This window comes from Epinephelus fuscoguttatus, linkage group LG23, assembly GCF_011397635.1.
Source record: "Epinephelus fuscoguttatus linkage group LG23, E.fuscoguttatus.final_Chr_v1".
NCBI lineage: Eukaryota > Metazoa > Chordata > Actinopteri > Perciformes > Serranidae > Epinephelus > Epinephelus fuscoguttatus.
Genome location: NC_064774.1, coordinates 36,433,987 through 36,451,210, shown reverse-complemented (window position 1 = coordinate 36,451,210; position 17,224 = coordinate 36,433,987). Strand labels below are relative to the sequence as shown.

General features: G+C 41.5%; 1 protein-coding gene across 3 annotated transcripts in view; it reads right to left on the bottom strand.

Moving 5' to 3' along the window:
• The window catches only part of sorcs2 (sortilin-related VPS10 domain containing receptor 2), a 1,110,317-nt gene that overhangs the window by 275,037 nt on the left and 818,056 nt on the right, over positions 1–17,224 (bottom strand). The gene's annotated exons all lie outside the window — the stretch shown is intronic.

Sequence of the window (17,224 nt, the reverse complement as noted above, 5' to 3'; positions counted from 1 at the left end):
AGAATAATAACCATTTTTATTACTGGTTTATAAGACACTATAAGACCCTATGAGATGAAATTAATAAGGTGTTTATTAACATTAATGAGACTATAAGAAGTTAGAATAAATGCTATATTACCGTTAATAAATGCTCAATTATGCACTTATTAATAGTAATGATATTGATAATAATGATCCTTTGCAGCTACCGGATCTAAAGTGGGAACAGTGTTGTATAAATGCTAATAAACTATTAATATACACTTATTAACATCTCATAATGCATCTGTGCAGCTACTGGATCTAAAGTGGGAACAGTGTCGTATAAAAGTTAATAAACTATTAATATGCATTTATTAACAGCTCATAATGCATCTTTGCAGCTACTGGATCTAAAGTGGGAACAGTGTCATATAAATGCTAATAAACTATTAATATGCACTTATTAACAGCTCATAATGTGTCTTTGCAGCTACTGGATCTAACGTGGGAACAGTGTCTTGTTGACATTCATAACTCTCTATTATGCACTCACTGAAGTTAATAATTCTATTAATTATGCACCTATTGCAACATCTAGATATCAATCATTATTTCAACATTAAAGAATTCTGATGCGTTCTTTTCACTCTAGTATGTTATTATCTTTAGCAAAGGATCATGGGAATCTCATTTCCTCAAAATGGCATACTAAGACAAACATGAGTTATTTGAACTTAAACATTTGAGCAGATTGATTCAGAGTTAGCTGCTTTATTCACTCGTGTATGGAAGCAAATCGTGACTAATATTTAAATTAAAATGTATTTGCAGAAATGCTTTTTCATTTTAAGAATGTGGCTGCATTATTTGACTCATAAATAAAATTAATCATCAGTCATCCTATTTGCATTTTAATGTTCTTCTTCAAGACTGCTCATTCTTTTACTTAATTAAAATGAAAAGGAAAAAGTCATTTGAGATTTAATTTTCAAAATATGCCCCAGAAAATAGATACCAAAATTCAATTTGAAATGTAAAATTTGAAAATTAAAATGCATTTGCAGAAATGCTTTTTCATTTTAAGAATGTGGTTGCATTATTTCACTCATAAATAAAATGAATAATCAATCAACCTATTTGTATTTGCATTTTCTTCTTCAAGACTGCACATTTTATGCCATAATCAAAAAGAAAACAAAGAAGACATTGCTATTTCATTTTCGTGGTCTGCCCTGCAAAATAGTGCCCATAATTTGAAAATGATTTGGCAATCTGAGCGGCGCAGGAGAGTGACGACAGTAGCCACTCTTCTTCAGCTCCGTGCTGACCATGGTGCTACCCATCTAATATGGTAGGGGGCGGTGTGCACATTTGATGTACTGTATGGATCCATCACAGATCATGGCGCTCCCTGAGATTGTGCTTTCTAAGCATCGTAATTTCCCAAAACTGAATAAATACCACACATAGCAACACAAAACTGCTTTGCTAGTTCAATCATGTTGTAACTAAGATATCAGCTGGAAAAAATGTTTTTTTCATGGACTGTTCATTGAGTTACAGAGTTAATACGTCTGCTGACTTGACAGTCATTTAAGCTAGTAGCAGCTTATACTTGTACTTATAGCTTATACTTTGTAGACGTCGTGATTTCCCAAAACTGAATAAATACCACACATAGCAACACAAAACTGCTTTGCTAGTTCAATCATGTTGTAACTAAGATATCTGCTGGAAAAAAATAATTTTTTCATGAACTGTTCATTGAGTTACAGAGTTAATACGTCTGCTGACTTGACAGTCATTTAAGCTAGCAGCAGGTGCCGTGTCTCTGAGTGTTGCAGCCAATTTAGATTTGTGTATGTTTGTGTGTGTGAATGTGGGTGTCTTTATGGTAGGCACTATGGTTGCTACAGGTTACCTGCACAGCTGTGGGCGTAGGTGGTGATCAGTCATATGTAGGTTAGATAGGGGAGTCACAGCTGATCGGTGTCAGGGAATGAGAATCAGGGGAGGCCACACAGTTTTTCAACTGTGTCTGTGTGTATGTCGAGTGAATGGGTTTTCATTATAATCGTAGTATTTTTGTCCTTTTGCACGAGCTTGTTTTAAGTCTTTTTTACACCCTGCTTTTTGTAGGTATTTTTAACGTTTTTAAGTGTTCAAAACGTACCATGGAGGACCTCGTTTTTGCACACCAACATGAGTTAAAAATGGCTTCGAATTCCCTCAACAGGCATTTTTTGTAGTTGGATTGCCGATACATTCAGTTTGAGGTTATACTTTGTAGACATCGTGATTCCCCAAAACTAAATAAATACCACACAGTCCAGCAACTTTTCTGGGGGAAACCCTGTGACATTGACACGTTAAATAATTTTCATACATACAAAGCTGCCTTGGTTTGATTCTAACCCATAAAATATGGTTGTCAAATACTGAATCTGCTGCATCGTGAAATTAATAAATTATGCACAGCTAAGATAAACTGATATGATAAGGAGTACCTATTGACATGAGTGTGTAATAAGCCTGGAGGCCATAGCTAACAAGCTGCAGTCAACAAAGACCCTTGTAAACTTGTATACGTTTCATAGATATATTTACACTACTATTAATTCAGCATGATCTTGATCATGATAGAAATTAAATTGCATCATGCCATCTTGCTGTTCTGCATTAAATTTTTAAGCAAAAAAATATGCATCAAAGGAATTGGACTGTATGTTTATCTATATTGTCTATATATTTAAATATTAGTACAATTGAATATCAATAAATCATTGCATACATACGTAATCATCTTAAATATTTAGGCTAATATAATTTAGATCAGCCCTGTAAAAGTGTGTGAGTGTTTTGTGCAAAGATGTTATTACCGCTTGTCATAAGAAAACACAATGCGCTCACTTGTAAGGTCCTCTTTGCACCAAACACTCATTCAATGCGCTATACACACACTTTTACAGGGCAGATCTAAATTATATTAGGCAGCTTTGTATGTATGAAAATTATTTAACGTGTCAATGTCACAGGGTTTCCCCCGGAAAAGTTGCTGGACTGTGTGGTATTTATTCAGTTTTGGGAAATCACGACGTCTACAAAGTATAAGCTATAAGTACAAGTATAAGCTGCTACTAGCTTAAATGACTGTCAAGTCAGCAGACGTATTAACTCTGTAACTCAATGAACAGTCCATGAAAAAAACATTTTTTCCAGCTGATATCTTAGTTACAACATGATTGAACTAGCAAAGCAATTTTGTGTTGCTGTGTGTGGTATTTATTCAGTTTTGGGAAATTACGATGCTTAGAAAGCACAATCTCAGGAAGCGCCATGATCTGTGATGGATCCATACAGTACATCAAATGTGCACACCGCCCCCTACCGTATTAGATGGGTAGTACCATGTTCAGCACAGAGCTGAAGAAGAGCGGCCACTGATGTCACTCTCCTGTGCCGCTCAGATTTATTATTATATAATTATTATTATATAATTACTATTATATTCAAATTTTACATTTCAAATTGAATATGGTATTTATTTGCTGGGGCATATTTTGAAAATGAAATCTCAAATGACTTTTGCTTTTTCATTTTAATTAAGTAAAAGAATGAGCAGTCTTGAAGAAGAAAATTAAAATGCAAATAGGATGATTGATTATTCATTTTATTTATGAGTGAAATAATGCAGCCACATTCTTAAAATGAAAAAGCATTTCTGGAAATGCATTTTAATTTTCAAATTTTACATTTCAAATTGAATTTTGGTATCTATTTGCTGGGGCATATTTTGAAAATTAAATCTCAAATGACTTTTTCTTTTTCATTTTACTGACTTTTTAAGCATTTCTGCAAATACATTTTAATTTAAATATTAGTCACGATTTGCTTCCATAACCGTGATGAGACTTCAGCCTACTAATCGTGGTGAAAACACAACATAAGGACATATTTCCTTTTCATGTTGATTTTTAATGCAACCACTATTGTCAAAAACCCTAATAGTTGAGTTCTAAAAAAAAAAAATGACAGATCTGAGTTCATTTGGCTTTTTCACAAGTTTTTCACAAGTCTCAACATCAGCCAGGCAAAAGGTGGCCAGGTCAGTGATGTCTTCAGGCCAGTTGCTTAGGTCAAACATAGTGACAGCGGCCTTCAAGACACCCATATCAAGATTGCGAAGCCGCGTGGTGAGGTTGTCACAGAAGCCATTGATTAGTTTATCTTTCACTTTGTGGAAGTCATCATCATCCACTTGTTTCCTGTTGAGTTTTACACCGCAGAAGGTGTTTCCAGGAAAAGGTCCCACTTCATCCAGGAACTGCTTCAGATGCTGACCTGGGATTGTCTGAAATACAGAAGAAAAAACTTTTACTGCCACGATTGCTAAACATACACCGTAGCATATTTATTCCTCTGCAGGGAATTTATTTTGTTTACCTGCATCGCTACAAGAGCCAGGGTCATCTTCTGCAGTCCATCTGACACCATCTGCAATGTCAGCCCATCCTTCTGAAAGAGTGATAATAAAACACTTACACACTGAGCCTGATACAAACTTCAATTGCCAAAATGTATGAAATGCTCCTTTAACCTTACTGACGGAGAGGAATGAAGTCAGGCTATGGCGTTAGCAGATCAGCAGGAGTTAGCATGAACATGACGCAGCGTATATCCATTAGCCTGCTCAACATAACATACAGCTCATTGATGCTCCTAACACATTCACGCTGCTCATCCTGCTTCACAAATATTACTGTCACTCTTGTATCTCAACCATATGCATCTTCATACATATTTCACTCACTTTAACTCACACAGAACGTCATTAGTGATGCACTTAGCTACCGAAGCTATTTCTAGCGGCACTCTCCACGAGCGCGACACACACACACACACACACTCTCTCTCTCTCTTAATCGCGGTCAAAGTCAATGTCACAGTTACACACTAAGGTTCTGCTAACACATACTACTGTTATCTGGGTGTTCATTATACTCAGCTTACCTGTAGGAAATTTAGAAACATGACTGCTGCTAGTTCAAGTATGACCTTCATATCTGTAGCTAAAGTTGCTAGCCTAATTATTACTGACTGAATGAACTGAGTAAGTTACACCTCCTCAGATTAACTGTAACGTTACTGTCATTATCATAAACACCAAAATTTAGAACACACAGTCACATTTTATAACTTTGTAAGGCCATCATGTACATGATTAGCTGAGTTGCTAGTGTTAGCTATCGCAAAGAGCTAGAACTAGCTAAAGGATCAACAAGCTAACGTTAGCCTATAGCCTACTTTAACAAACTAACTTACCACAGGGGCAGAAACAGATGAAACATCGTCTTCAGAGTCCCGAAGCCAAGTGTCGCATCCTACTCCAACTGGAGCGGCACTGAAGGAGCTTGCATCAGTTGTTTCAACCATGTCAGCATTGCTAGGTTCTGTGCACTGATGTGGAGTGGCATGCATAGCTGGCGAGTGGCACCCAGCGTGACCGTCATGCAGCGAGTGGAGTTCCGTGTGTGCATGTGCGCATGTGTGGAGCCAGATCAGGTGCAGCAAAAGCCACTGTTTTTATTTTACAAGTTTTCATTGAAATTATTCAAGCGACAAAAGCAACATTCAGATGCCCAAGAAATAATAAATAATAACCATTTCGATATTGCTTTGACTTTTTTTTTTTTTTTTTTTACTGTCCCGGAATTGTCCCAGACACATCATCTTTGTGTCCCAGTAGTAATTTTTATAGTCCCCAGGACGTCGGGACACCGTTAGTTTTGAGCCCTGGGAGCATATTAATAATTTATCCACGTTTATACAACACTGTTTGATAGGGTCTTATAGTGTCTTATAAACCAGTAATAAATGTGGTTATTGTTCTATAATTTTCAGCAAATGTGTTTATTCATTTTTCATAGAGAAAAAAAACAGGTGCAGAACAAAACAATCACAGTAAGGCTCTTCACAAATATACTGAGTTGACAAGGCAACAGAGTGAATTGTTTGACACAGTCCAAAGCAAAAATTGTCCTTAAGTGTCGTGGTCCAGTAATTGTCCTGTTATCCAGGAAAGAAAAGCACTTCAAATACATAAATATATATTTGAAAAAACAAAACAAAAAACCCCATACATATTGACATTGCCATTCAAGGCAAGCGCGCTTCTAATGCTTTCTTCCCCTCTAAGAATAACATAAAAGACCTCCATATCTTATCAAAGATGATATATGTACCCTTAATAATAAATGTTAATTTTTCAAGTACAAGAGAATTTGACAATCCTGTAAGCCATACATTTAGGCTTGGTCTAGTGGTGGATTTCCAAAATGTGGCTATTATATGTTTTGCTTGTAACACGCAAAGTGTAATCATAGTCTTGTTTGCCTTGCTTAATTCACAATTTTCAGGAAAATACCAAGGATACACAATTTGGCACACAATAATAGATTTATCCCTGTGACATGTAATATATCCATCACTTCTATCCAAAAAGCCTGTATCTGTGGGCAGTCCCATAGGCAGTGATATAATGTGCCCTTTCTACCACATTTGTAACATGTGTTGGGAGTATTGGAGTCGAATTTATTTAACTGAACTGGTGTTATGTATGTTCTCATAATCCACTTGTATTGAAGTAGTTTAAAATGGGTATTTATTGTTTGTGTTTGAGATTTTAAGCAAGTCTCCTGCCAGTCCTCGGCAGAAATTTCAGAATTTAAGTCCTCACACCATGCAAGCCTTTTATTATCTGATGATCCATTCATGATTATTGCATAGAAACCCGAAATCAGTCCCCCTTAGAGTGTTGATTTGTTGCCATTTCTTCTATAGAGGTGAGATTAGGTAGATAGTTTCTTATTTGTAAGTATTTAAAGAAATGTTTTGGTTGGATGAATGAATGAATCATCCTTACGTACTAAAGTTTGTTTTGGAGTCCCGCAAGGTTCTGTGCTCGGACCAATCCTGTTTACTCTATATATGCTTCCTTTAGGTAACATCATTAGAAATCACTCTGTAAACTTCCATTGTTATGTGTGGATGATACACAGTTGTATTCATCTATGAAGCCAGAAGAAAGTAATCAATTAACTAAACTTCATAATTGCCTTAAAGATATAAAAACCTGGATGAGCACCAATTTCCTGATGTTAAATTCAGAGAAAACTGAAGTTATTGTTCTTGGCCCCAAACAACTCAGAGACTCTTTATCTGATGACATAGTTTCTCTAGATGGCATTGCTCTGGCCTCTAGCACTACCGTAAGAAACCTCGGAGTAACATTTGATCATGTCATGATCCTGTTTTTCTGTCAGTTAAGTCACCCATTTCATGTTCATGTTTTGTGTCTTGTCCGGTACTTCCTGTTTTATTTTGAAAGATTCACCTGTCTCTCCTTGTCTCCGTAGGTTTTACTTCCTGTCTGGCGCTGTCACACCTGTTTCCTGATTGTTCCTCCCCAGTTGTGTCTCATCACCCCCTATCACCTCATGTATTTAATCCTCATGTCTTCCCCTGTCTTGTTGCCAGTTCGTCGTACGTCACAGTCTTCGTCCCAGCACTCTTTCTTGTCTCGTCTTACCGGTAATTACAGTTTAGTCATTGATCTAGCCTTTGCCTCAAGATTTGGATACCTTTGCCTGTATTGTTTGATTCTCTGTGTACCGAACCCTGCCTGTCTTTTGGTAATAAACCCTGCTCTTGTCAAACCGGAAAAGAATCGAGCCTTTGTGTCCTTTCTGTGCCACGTTTATGACAGATCAAGATTTGTCTTTTAATTCTCATTTAAAACAAACCTCACGGACTGCATTTTTTCATCTGCGTAATATTGAGAAAATTAGGCCTATCCTGACCCAAAAAGATGCAGAAAAATTGGTCCACGCTTTTGTTACCTCAAGGCTGGATTACTGAACTCTCTATTATCAGGTAGCTCTAGTAAGTCCTTAAAAACTCTCCAGCTAATTCAGAATGCAGCAGCACGTGTACTAACAGGAACTAAGAAACAAGATCATATTTCTCCTGTTTTAGCTTCTCTGCACTGGCTCCCTGTAAAATCCAGAATTGAATTTTAACTCCTACTGTTAACTTATAAAGCTCTTAATGGTCAAGCTCCATCATATCTTAGAGAGCTCATAGTGCCATATTATCCCACCAGAGCACTGCGCTCAGAGAATGCAGGGTTACTCGAGGTCCCTAAAGTCTCCAAAAGTAGATCAGGAGCCAGAGCCTTCAGCTATCAGGCTCCTCTTCTGTGGAATCATTTTCCTGTTGCGGTCCGGGAGGCAGACACCGTCTCCACATTTAAGACGAGAGTTAAGACTTCCCTCTTTGATAAAGCTTATAGTTAGGGCTGGCTCAGGCTTGCCTTGTACCAGCCCCTAGTTAGGCTGACTTAGGCCTAATCTGCAGGAGGACCCCCTATAATACACCGGGCACCTTCTCTCTCTCTCTCTCTCTCTCTCTCTCTCTCGTGTCCTATTACTGCATCTTGCTAACTCAGCCATTCTGGATGTCACTAACTCGGCTTCTTCTCTGGAGCCTTTGTGCTCCACTGTCTCTCAGGTTAACTCTTATCGCAGTGGTGCCTGGATAGTGTGATGTGTGTGGTTGTGCTGCTGCCGTGGTCCTGCCAGATGCCTCCTGCTGCTGCTGTTATCATTAGTCATACTTCTACTGTTATTATACACATATGATTATTGTCACATATGTATACTATTAGATATTAATATATACTTTCAACAAATTGTACCACAGTAACCAGAACTATAATTATAATATTATTACTTTCATTAATGTTGTTGTAAGCTACTGTCATTACCGTCTGCCCTGCATCTCTCTCTGTCTCTGTCTCTCTCTCTCTGTCTCTCTCTTTCTGTGTCATTGTGTCATACAGATTACTGTTAATTTATTATGTTGATCTGTTCTGTACGACATCTATTGCACGTCTGTCCGTCCTGGAAGAGGGATCCCTCCTCAGTTGCTCTTCCTGAGGTTTCTACCGTTTTTTGGGGGGGAGTTTTTCCTGATCCCCTGTGAGGGTCCTAAGGACAGAGGGATGTCGTATGCTGTAAAGCCCTGTGAGGCAAATTGTGATTTGTGATATTGGGCTTTATAAATAAAATTGATTGATTGATTGATTGATTGACTGATTGATTGAAATAGATCTGCAATTTTATTCAGGCCTTTGACTGTCCAGTTTTTGAAACCCAGGTCCTGTTTACCAGGTGTAAACTCACTGTTGCCCCAGATTGGTGTAAATCACCAAACTTCATATGATTCATATTAGTCCCGCCTTGACCACATTTTCATTCCCATATTGCCTGATACTCACAGACCCACCTAGTGGCGACAGGAAGTAGGTCTCATCAAACACTTATCTTTCGATTTATCTGAAAGTTACATGCTGTGGTGTATATTTGATGTTCACAAACATGACATATCATTAGTGTCTACGTGTGCTGCAAAGGGTTTAATTTTGATGTCTCACCATGAAACTGGAAATTGCTATAAATTTGGAGCAAATGGTCCATTGTCCACCAAACTTGACATGATTCATATTTGTCCCACCTTGAACACATTTATATGACAATATTCCGTGATAGTCATAGCACCACCTAGTGGTGAAAGGAAGTACTTCTTACCAGACACTTATCTTTGGATTCACCTGAAATTTCAGTGCTCTGGTCTATATTTGATGTACACAAATGTGACATATCATTAGTGTCTACGCGCGCTGCAGAGGGTTTACTTTTGATGTCTCGCCATGAAACAGGAAATTGCTATAAATTTGGAGTAAATGGTCCGTTGTCCACCAAACTTGACATGATTGATATTTGTCCCACCCTGAACACATTTATATGACAATATTCCATGATAGTCATAGCGCCACCTAGTGGTGAAAGGAAGTACTTCTTACCAGACACTTATCTTTGGATTAACCTGAAATTTCAGTGCTGTGGTGTGTATTTGATGTACACAGACATGACATATCATTTGTGTCAATACGTGCTGCAGAGGGTTTAATTTTGAGGTCTCGCCATGAAACAGGAAATTGCTATATTGTTGCTGTAAATGTTCTGATCTCCATCAAACTTCAGATGATTCATATTAGTTCTGCCCTGAAAACATTAATATGACCATATTTCCTGATACTCATAGTGTTCGCTAGTGGTGACAGGAAGTAGGTCTCAAACACTTATCTTCTGATTTATCTGAAAGTTAAATGCTGTGGTGTATATTTGATGTACAAAAACATGATGTATAATTACTGCGCTCTCCAACTCCCTCTAGTGGAAAGAGGAAGTGATACAAAATGTGAAATATGTCATTCCAGCACTGTATCAAAGATATGCATAGTCACTCCTGCATGCGATGTCTAACTTTGACAGAAATGAACTGACACGTCAGAAGACGTCCTGCCAGACCCCCCCCCCCCCCGAGTTGCGTGAAGGTGTGAGGGCCCGTTCATCACTGCTTGCAGCTTTAATTAGGGCCTGAGCACCTAGCGGTGCGAGGACCCTATTGAAATGCAAGGATGTATTCTTCTTCTTCTTCTTCTTCTTCTTCTTATTCCTCCAAATGAATTGCCTTTTTGGGAGGCTTAACATACTTTGCACACATCTCAGAACTGGTGAAAAATTTGATATCTCGTGTGCGGGTTCTCTTTCAAACTGAGTGCTGATTAATTTTGAACTATGTTTGAACGCTGCTTGGATGGAAACTGACAGTATTTTGTGTTGGCCCGAGATGGCGCCACCGATGGCCGCTTCGGGAGTTTGCTCTCTTGTACTTCTCCTGGTTTTGTCTGTTTCTTGGTTTTGTAGCTTCCTGCCCCCCTTTCACCAGAGAGGAACTCTTACACATTGGTCGGTCCTCCACTTGAAATTTGTTGCTGGTTTTCAACGACCCAGCAACTTATGCAGAGATTCTGGTCGGAGGCACAGCGGTTCTCCTTGAGATTTGCCGGAGATGGGGCAAGCGCATGGGAGCACTGGTCTGGCTACAGCAGTGGGGATTACACACTCTGTTCCCGTATATACACCTGGCGAATGTCCACTCTCCGGCAAATAAGATGGACGAGTTGCTGCTTCTACCTCATAAAAACTCGGACTTAGATCTGCCGCCCTGTGTTTCACTGAAACCTGGCTCAGTAAACACATCCCAGGCAGCGCATTACGACTGCTGGGATTCCGACTTTTCCGAGCGGACCGCACCACAGAGCTCTCGGGGAAAACGAAGGGAGGCGGAACATGCTTCTACATAAACAAAGGTTGGTGTACAGATGTCACAGTGTTGAAGAAGTCATGCAGCCCTCACTTAAGGTGCTGACACACCAAACCGTGGAGGCTAACTGTCTGTGCTTCCCTCCGGTCATGCTGCGGCTATTCAGGTTAAAGTGAGAAGAAACAGTGGGTCTGGAGTTTTCCTCGTTTGTTCTGGTTGGTGTTTACATCCCACCTCAGGCATGTGAACGGAGGTGTTACAACACTCAGGTGACAGACGTGGAGAAAAAACAGCCAGACCCCCCTGCTCATCATCCTAGGGCATTTTAACCGAGCAAACCTCTCTCATGAACTTCCCAGATATAAACAGCATATAAAATGCCCAACCAGGGACTCCAACACACTGAACCACTGCTATACAGTTTTAAAGGACGCTTATCGCTCTGTCCGCCGTGCAGCTTTGGGGCTCTCTGATCACTGTCTGCTCCATCTCATCCCGATCTACAGGCAGAAATTAAAAACTTCTAAGCCTGTAGTAGTTTATGTAGCCAAGTGTGAAGTGGCTGGGATGAGAATCAGCACCTCCAAGTCTGAGGCCATGGTCCTCAGCTGGAAAAGGGTGGATTGCCCACTCCAGGTCGGGGGGGAGGTCCTTCCTCAGGTGGAGGAGTTTAAGTATCTCGGGATCTTGTTCACGAGTGAGGGTAGGATGGAGCGGGAGATTGACAGGTGGATTGGGGCGGCGTCAGCAGTGATGCAGGCGCTTAACCGGTCCGTTGTGGTGAAGAGGGAGCTTAGCCAAAAAGCTGAGCTCTCAATTTACCGGTCAATCTACGTTCCAACCCTCACCTATGGTCACGAGCTCTGGGTAGTGACCGAAAGAATGAGATTGCGAGTACAAGCGGCCGAAATGAGTTTCCTCCGCAGGGTGGCTGGGCTCAGCCTTAGGGATAGGGTGAGGAGCTCGGACATCCGGGAGGGACTCGGAGTAGAGCCGCTGCTCCTCCACATCAAGAGGAGCCAGTTGAGGTGGTTCGGGCATCTGGTAAGGATGCCTTCCGGATGCCTCCCTTGGGAGGTGTTTCGGGCGTGTCCAACCGGGAGGAGACCTCGAGGCCGCCCCAGGACACACACCCGGCTGGCCTGGGAACGCCTCGGGGTTCCCGCTGACGGAGGTGGCTGGGGAGAGGACTGTCTGGGCTTCTTTGCTGAGGATGCTGCCCCCACGACCTGGACCCAGATACGCAGAGGACGACGAGGACGAGTATGAGTACGAGTATGAGTATGAGTAAGCCTGTAGTAAGGACTGTAAGGAAGTGGAATGAGGAGTCAAAGCTGGAGCTACAGGCCTGCTTTGACAGCACAGATTGGAGTGTTTTTGAAGCAGCAGACCTCAGTGAACTAACTGACACTGTGACATCTTACATCAGTTATTGTGATGACATGTGTGTGCAGACCAAGACCTTCTGTACATATAACAACAACAAACCCTGGTTCACACCCAAACTCAGGTGGCTGCACCAGGCCAAGGAGGAGGCCCACAGGAGCAAGGATAGGGCCTTGTACAAGCAGGCCAGAAATAAGCTGACAAAAGAGATCAGGGTAGCCAAGAGGGGCTACAGTAAGAAGCTAAAAAACAGCTTCTCAGCCAGGGACTCTGCCTCAGTTTGGAGAGGCCTGCGGGACATTACCAACTACAGGAGACCACCCCCCCCACCCTGTGGAAAACCTCCGATGAGCAGACGACCTGAACAGCTTCTGCATGCATGAAAAGGCCCTTTTCACGCGTTTCAACCATACAAAGGGATTACCTGCACCCCCAGCTCCCCCCTCCCCCCTCTCCTCTGACCCCCCACCTGCACTGAAGGTCTGTGAACAGGATGTGTATTGGCTCTTCCAGAGACAGAAGACCAGGAAGGATCTGGAACCTGACGGTGCTGTCTCCCTCCTGCCTGAGAGTCTGCTCTGACCAGCTGGCCCCTACCTTCACTCTGATCTTCAACTGATCGCTGGAGCTGTGAAGTACCCCCCTGCTTCAAACGCTCCACCATCATCCCGGTCCCAAGAAGCCCTACTACACTACAGGCCTGTCGCCCTGACATCTCTAATCAGGAAATCCTTTGAAAGACTGCTGTTGCGCCACCTAAAGGACATCACAGGCCCGCTGCTGGACCCCCTGCAGTTTGCCTACCGGGCAAGTAGGTCGGCGGATGATGCAGTCAACATGGGACTGCACTACATCCTGCACCACCTTGACTCCCGAGGGACTTACGCAAGAATCCTGTTTGTGGACTTCAGCTCAGCTTTCAACACCATCATCCATGAAATACTCCACAAGAAGCTCATCCAGCTCTTGGTGCCTGCCTACGCCTGTCAGTGGATTACCAGCTTCTTGGCTGACAGGAGGCAGTGTGTGAGGCTGGGGAGCATCACATCCAGCTCCCGGTCCATCAGCACTGGTGCCCCCCAGGGGTGTGTACTTTCCTCACTGCTCTTCTCCCTGTACACCAACGACTGCACCTCAGGGGACCCTTCTGTGAAACTCCTGAAATTTGCGGACGACACCACGGTCATTGGTCTAATACGGGACTGTGATGAGTCAGCATACAGACAGGAGGTGGAGCAGCTGTTCCTCTGGTACGATCAGAACCACCTAGAGCTGAACCTGCTCAAGACTGTGGAGATGACAGTGGACTTCAGGAGAAGACCCCCAACACTGCCCCGCCTCACCATCCTCAACTGCACAGTGTCTACTGTGGACACCTTCAGGTTTCTGGGTACCACAATCTCTGGTAATTCTGGTACATTGAGAGCAAGTCTACCAGAGTCAAATTCCAAAGTTCTATGGAGCAGTGTATTTTACGAGTGGATGCTATTTTGTTTGTAACTTGTGCATTTTCTCACCCAGTAACACCAACTGACAGTTGCAGACAGTAGAATGCCAATTACTGTTTCAATATGGCAAGAAAGAAGAAGAGTATTAGCTAGTAAACCTAGATGTAAACAATGAAGGTTTCAGTTTTTATTTTTCATTTAACACTTTCACTGGGCTGTGTTGCTGTAAGGACTACTTTCTCTTTTGCTTTGTCTAATTGGCTTCTCATGGTTAGTTTATAATTGTTCAATGATGTGACAGTGTGTGACAACATTGACCAGAGTTGAATTCTGTGTGAAAGTTTCACATATTTACTTTCCCTCTGTGAGCAAACCCACCAACTGTGGCAATTAGGTCTGAAACGATTCCTTGAGTAACTTGAGTAACTCGATTATTACAAATCATCAACACAAAAAGGCTTCGAATCAAGGCTGCATTTCATTCAAACTATATACAAAGCACCGTGTTTCGCATGGATGATTAGCTAGGTGGCAGTAATGAACTAAAAAGTTCCAACCGCCGTAAAACAAGAAGAAGAAGAGGAGGAGGAAGCACGGAGGACAACGCGGTGATGTCGACACAACATAAAGAAGGCAGCGGAGAAAGCAAAATGGAACAAGAGAGAGTAAGCAGTGAAGATGGAAGACAAGAAACTGTCAGAAAACGACAAAAACAGTCAAAAGTTTGGGACCATTTCAAGCTCAAACTTAAGGAAAACGCAATGCAGTGTGTGCATTGTAAAGTTGAATTAGCGTATCATAATAGCACAACATCGATGCTTCAACAGCTCAACCGCAAGCACCCAGTTCATGCGTCCACTCCCCGGTGTACACCCGACACAAGGTAACGCTAACGTTGGCATAAACAAAAATCAATGTGATTGCTGGTTTAGATGTATGCCTGTGAATAAATACGTTAATTGTGGCTAATGGCTATTTAGCCATGTAAATCAATGTGGTGGCTAGTGTGTTTACTTAAAATGCTGAAGGTTGCCCTAAACCCACTGACCCTATTCACTGAAATCAAACTTAATTGAATATACACACATAACCTACAGTGATGCATAAAATACCACAGAAACCAAAATATCAGTTGGTGTAAGTAGCAAATGCAGCCTAAAATACACCACAGGAGAAAGTCAAAGCTGTTGTCCACGACAATGGTTCTAATGTTGTTGCAGTAGTGAAGATCTTGACAGACAAGCATGGATGGACATCAGTGCGATGCGCAGGTCACACTCTGAACTTGGTTGTGCAAAGTGCCCTGAAGAACCAGCAAGCTATCTCCAGGTGTGTGGCTGCTGCAAGATGCCTTGTTGAACATTTTAAAAAGAGGGAACTTGCATGCACCAAGTTAAAAGATAAGCAGCAGCAAATGGGTGCACCACAACACATGCTGGTGCAAGATTTAAGTACACGCTGGAACAGCACTTATCACATGTTGTCCAGGCTGCTAGAACAAAGATGGCTGGTGACTGCTGCTCTCTCTGACCCATTAGTGACTCAGAGGAAAATACCACCTTGATCTCAAGCCTGAACAGTGGAACTTGATTGAGGAACTGAGCCAGGCCCTTGAGCCATTTGAAGGAGCTACTGTGTTTCTGAGTGGGCAACAGTATGCTACCCTCCCTGCACTTCCACAACTTGTGCAAAGCCTCAAGAAGTCCATATAGAGTTTATCTTTTGAGACTGCACCAGTCAAGTCACTCCAGGCTCATGCGGCAGAGCAGATCACAGCAAGATGGCAGGGAATATCTGTGTTTCAACCTGAATGTCCAAACGAAGTCCTACTTGCTGCTGCTCTGGATCCCAGGTTTCAAAAACTCAAGTTCCTGCCTGCTGATGAAGTATTCAAGGTCCAAAGCACAGTACAAACTATGGCACTTGCTGTCAAAAAGAAAGAAAGGCAGTCCAAGGCAAGTAAAAATGGAGCCTCCAACACGGCCCAAGACAGCCCAGTAACACATTCCATAAGTGCGACATCGTTCCTCAGCAACATACTGGGATCATCAGACTCCGGCACCAGTGATGAAGAGGACGAGGAGCAGCAGTTAAACCAAACTGTGCAGTAGGAGGTCGTGATGTATTTTGGAGAACATCCTCTGTCCAAGAAGGAGAATCCACTGTCATGGTGGAAAACAAATGCAGCGCGCTATGCAACTCTAGCAAAGCTGGCGAAGTCTTTTGTGTGTATTCCGGCAACCTCCACGCCATCAGAGCGGCTGTTTTCTGCAGCCGGAAACATTGCTTTGAAGCGCAGGGCAAGCCTCAGTTTGAGCATGTTGATATGCTTACTTTTCTTCATTGCAACCACATGCTCATTGAAATACTTACCCACTCTTTCACTCGCTCGCGCGCGCGCACACACACACACACACACACACACACACACACACACACACTCCTGAGTACCAGTACCAGAGCTGATGAACTGTGAGATTTATTTTTGTGTGTGTTAATCTAATTCTGTGACATTTCTCAAGTGTATTACAATGCACATCTGAAGTTCTATTTGTTGAAAACTGAAGTATGTTAAAATATGTAGAGCAAGACAATTAAGGAGGTGTATTCATGAATACTAACCTTCATAGCATGTTAGCTTTGTAAAAGTGTGAACTCTTGTTCCAAGTTCCAACCTTACTGTCCACTTGTTTTGCATCTTCAGATGCCACAAAGCCTTTCAAGAGGACAGGCTTATGTTATGCCTGAGTAGTTCTAAAAGTTAAGTTGCACAACCTAAAGGCAATGTTTATGTATTATTTATTATTAATAGGTTATGTCTTATTACCTGTTTTAGTGTTTAAAATTCTATTTAAAATTAATTAATTTTTTTTATTTTATTTTGCATTGCCAAAATGTTTTCTTTAAAGCCCAGAATGTGCAATCCCGATACAAATGTTTTTTAAAAAAGGAAACCAGTTACTTGTTCATTTTAAGAGACCCGTCTTATTTTCTCTTTCATGTATAGTATTGCACTTTAATAAACAAAAAGTATTTCTTATCCGATTACTCCATTCATCGATGGAATAATTGATAGAATACTCAATTACTACAATAATCGATAGCTGCAGCCCTAGTGGCAATTCAATTAAAATGAATACATTTCACTCTGCTGCTTTGACCAGGCCCAAACAGGATCATGAATACATAGATGGAAC